This window comes from Corticium candelabrum, chromosome 13 (genome assembly GCF_963422355.1).
Source record: "Corticium candelabrum chromosome 13, ooCorCand1.1, whole genome shotgun sequence".
Classification (NCBI taxonomy): Eukaryota; Metazoa; Porifera; class Homoscleromorpha; order Homosclerophorida; family Plakinidae; genus Corticium; species Corticium candelabrum.
The window spans coordinates 7,361,569-7,366,568 of NC_085097.1; the positions used below are offsets into that span (position 1 = coordinate 7,361,569).

General features: G+C 40.3%; 1 long non-coding RNA gene across 1 annotated transcript; it reads left to right on the forward strand.

Annotated features, from left to right (window-relative positions):
• Positions 1 to 3,843: 3,843 nt before the first annotated feature.
• LOC134188479 (uncharacterized) lies at positions 3,844 to 4,175 on the forward strand. The gene is made up of 3 exons (XR_009971367.1): positions 3,844 to 3,989; positions 4,053 to 4,073; positions 4,149 to 4,175. It is a non-coding gene; the product is annotated as an uncharacterized LOC134188479 (long non-coding RNA).
• The last annotated feature ends 825 nt before the right edge of the window (positions 4,176 to 5,000 follow it).

Here is a 5,000-nt window from a genome sequence, read left to right on the forward strand (position 1 = left end):
TAAGTATACACATTTCTGTGCATACACAAAGATAAAACCCAAGTTGATCGCTCAAGTGATGAAAAAGCATCTTGTGACTTTAAAATCAATTAACACACACACACACACACACACACACACACACACACACACACACACACACACACACACACACACACACACACACACACACACACACACACGCACACACGCACACGCACACACACATGCACACACACATGCACACACACAAACACACAGCCACACGCATACACACAAAAAAAACACAGACACACTCAAACAAACAAACACACAACCACACACACAAACACACAAACACATAAACATGCACACACATACATACACAAACACAAACAAATACACATGCGCGCGCGCACACACACACACGCGCGCGCACACACACACACACACACACACACACACACACACACACACACACTCACGCAAACGTGCACACACACACATTGAATTATTTAATTGAGTTAACAGTTGAGTACTTAACGAGTGCTCTAGACTGACGTACTTTAGAGCACACAACACAACAGTGGATACAACAACGTCCAGGCTCTAAATACAGTAGGAGCATAGTTTGAAATTTGGCATAATTAGATCTTCTTGTCTATGCAGCTTCTGATAGGATAACTTGTTGTGTCTAATTTATTTTTGCTGCTGTGGTCTGACTACTGTATGTTGGTCATTATAATTTCTAGTGCAACAATCTACGACGTTTGTGAAGAAGCCGGTCACTGTCGCTGTAAGAATTACAGTTTCAAACGTTACATACTCAACAAAATGTATTATTATTGACTTATTGTTTAGGACTCTACGATCATGTACATGAGGTACACATTTTCTTACTACATGCAATCGATTGCTGATGTGTTTGTTGATGTCAGAGGTATATTTCCAGAGAAGTGCTTCGGAGATCAAATGGTTGGTGATAAGTTGTCACATTCTAAAGAAATAGAAGGGTTGGGTTTTGTAGACAAATGCATGGGAAGATGGACATGCAGACAGACAAACAGACAGACAGACAGACAACCATAGAGATGGTAAGATATTAATTGATAATACAGACAGACAGACAGACAGACAGACCGACATATAGATGGTAAGATATTAAATGGACGGAGAGACAGACAGACAGACAGACAGCAAAATGAATGCATGGACAGACAGAAAAACAGACAGACTGACAGACATATAGATGATAAGATATTAAATGGACAGACAGACAGACAGACAGACAGACAGACAGACAGCAAAATGAATGGACAGACAGACAGTCAGTCAGACAGATAGCAAAATGAATGGGCAGAAAGACAGACAGCAAAATGAATAGACAGACAGACAGAAAGACAGACAGCAAAATGAATGGACAGACAGACAGAAAGACAAATTGACAGCAAAATAAACGAACAGACAGACAGACAGACAGAAAGACAGAGAGACAGACAGACAGACAAATAGACAACAAAATGAATAGACAGACAGACAGACGGCCTCCCCTTCAAATGCATCCCATTAGTGTTCGAACACTTCGGACGTTGGGGCTCAGAGGCAGCTCAATTCCTACACCGCCTGTCACTCCAGTCTATAGACGAAGACGGAAGAAAGAACAGTCATGAATTTAAGTTATTGTGGCGTAAATGCATGTCGGTAGCTTTGCAAAGGTGTAATGCTAGCGTAATTAGCAGAAAGTTGGCAAGACTGGGACATTCTTCATTCGCACGTAGTTAAATTATGGCGTGGGCCGTTTGGGCCAGACTAGAATGTAGTAGTGTTGTTCTTTGAAAATATATGTATTGACAGACAGACAGACAGACAGACAGACAGACAAAAATAGACAGCAAAATGAATGGACAGACAGACAGACAGACAGACAGACAGACAGACAAAAATAGACAGCAAAATGAATGGACAGACAGACAGACAGACAGACAGACAGACAGACAGATAGACAACATTCTAAATAGTTTTAGTTGTAATAGCATTCATTTATGAAAATATATGAATTTTTGACAGACAGACAGACAGACAGACAGACAAATAGACAACAAAATGAATAGACAGACAGACAGACAGACAGACAAAAATAGACAGCAAAATGAATGGACAGACAGACAGACAGACAGACAGACAGACAAAAATAGACAGCAAAATGAATGGACAGACAGACAGAAAGACAGACAGCAAAACGAACAGACAGACAGACAGACAGACAGACAGACAGAACTCACCTTCTCTTCATTAGCCTGTAGTAGTGTTCATGTTTGAAATATATGAGGATTGACAGACAGACAGACAGACAGACAGACAGACAGACAGACAGACAGACAGACAAATAGACAACAAAATGAATAGACAGACAGACAGACAGACAGACAAAATAGACAGCAAAATGAATGGACAGACAGACAGACAGACAGATAGTCAGACAGACAGACAGACAGACAGACAGACAGACAGACAGACAAAAATAGACAGCAAAATGAATGGACAGACAGACAGAAAGACAGACAGCAAAATGAACGAACAGACAGACAGACAAATAGACAGCAAAAGAAACGAACAGACAGACAAATAGACAGCAAAATGAATAGACAGACAGACAGACAGACAGACAGACAAAAATAGACAGCAAAATGAATGGACAAACAGACAGAAAGACAGACATCAAAATGAACAAACAGTCAGACAGGCAGACAAAAAATAGACAGCAAAATGAACGAACAGACAGACAGACAGACAGACAAACAGACAGCAAAATGAATAGACAGACAGACAGACAGACAAAAATAGACAGAAAATGAATGGACAGACAGAAAGACAGACAGACAGACAGACAGACAAACAGATAGACAGACAAAAATAGACAGCAAAATGAATGGACAGACAGACAGAAAGAGAGACAGCAAAATGAACGAACAGACAGACAGACAAAAATAGACAGCAAAATGAACAAACAGACAGAAAGAGAGACAGCAAAATGAACAAACAGACAGAAAGAGAGACAGCAAAATGAACAAACAGACAGACAGACAAATAGACAGCAAAATGAATAAACAGACAGACAGACAGACAGACAGACAGACAGACAGACAAAAATAGACAGCAAAATGAATGGACAGACAGACAGAAAGAGAGACAGCAAAATGAACGAACAGACAGACAGACAAATAGACAGCAAAATGAATAGACAGACAAACAGACAGACAGACAGACAGACAGACAGACAGACAAAAATAGACAGCAAAATGAATGGACAGACAGACAGAAAGAGAGACAGCAAATTGAACAAACAGACAGACAGACAAATAGACAGCAAAATGAATAGACAGACAGACGGACAGACAGACAGACAAAAATAGACAGCAAAATGAATGGACAGACAGACAGACAGAAAGACAAATAGACAGCAAAATGAACGAACAGACAGACAGACAGAGGGACAGACAGACAGACAGACAGACAGACAGACAGACAGACAAATAGACAGCAAAGTAAATAGACAGACAAACATGCAGACAGACAAACAGACAGACAAACAGACAAACAAACAGACAGACAAATAGACAGCAAAATGAATAGACAGACAGAGAGACAGACAGACAAAAATAGACAGCAAAATGAATAGACAGACAGACAGACAGCCAAAAATAGACAGCAAACTGAATGGACAAAGAGACAGACAGACAGACAAACAGACAAACAGACAGACAGAATTTGAGATGGACAGATAGACTGAAGTTAGTTTGTAGTTACTAGTAGTAACCTTCACTCCAATTTGCTTATTGCAAAACTTGTATTACATTTGTTTCTAGATCTTCTTGTTATGCTCATCAGACCGGTTAAAGATGACAATGCCATTGGGCAATTGATTCAATTGTGAGCTCGATCACATCACACGTTGTCTAATCCCATTGTGTGTGGACTATCTCATACTTACTAGAATGGGTGGCTGTTATGATGCAATCGAGAAACGCTATGTACACCACATTCATTGCTTCCTTTCATATTCAGCTTGACTGTTTGAATGTTTGTTGTTGTAGCTGAAGAAAATGACAGTCTTGGTAATCGTAGACAGAGTCGTCGCTTGTCTGTGTTTTTCAATGTCATTTGTTTGTATATCATGGTGCCTTCCCTAGGTGTGCTCCAGTGATGACAACATGGAGGTAGGTAGCTACGGCTGTTTACGAAACGTGAAATTATAAACTCAGTATCATCTCATTGTTGTTATCATGCATTACAAGCCACGATCTTCATGCAACACAGAGTTACATACGTCGAATGTGAAACACTAAAAACGGTCGATATTGCCTTGCACATCACTGACATGCAGACTGCTGTGTTGGATCTCGATCACACCACCTTAGTACCGTGAGTGGTAGATCGCATTATATAGATCCTATCATACAGACATGGGCATAATTATGGAGACACCCTGAGCATGTGACTTAGATTAAAATTATTGGACTTTCTCAGACACTGCAAGTGCATGCATCAGCGACAGCTAGCTGCACTTTTTAGTAAATGAAAGCAAGTCATGACGATGAGGTAATGGCTCTGATTGTGCGATCCGCATGTCTGACATTGCAGTTGATGTGTGAGCTGTTGAGATACACATAACATGACTGCTTCTTGCTGTCAGTTCAACCAGTAGATTGAAAGTTAATCGTTTTCAAAAGCTTCTAAACAATAAAATGACTTTGTTTGTGTCAGAAGACATACTCAAGGATTAAATGGAGGCTATACGTTCAGTTTACTTGCATATTATGTGTATGCTCATCTGCTGTTGTGACGTCATGACGCGAACGGTTTGGACATGGTAATGCTGGCGGTTGTGGCTAGCCTGGTCATTCTCTTAATCTTTTTGTTGCTACGGTTTGTCAATATCAGAACAATATGAATACCCAAATAGCATGATTTGATGTAGAATCAGCGGGTCGGCGGGTATATTCATAAATCTGCAATGTTCTGTTGATTTCCATGCCTCGGCT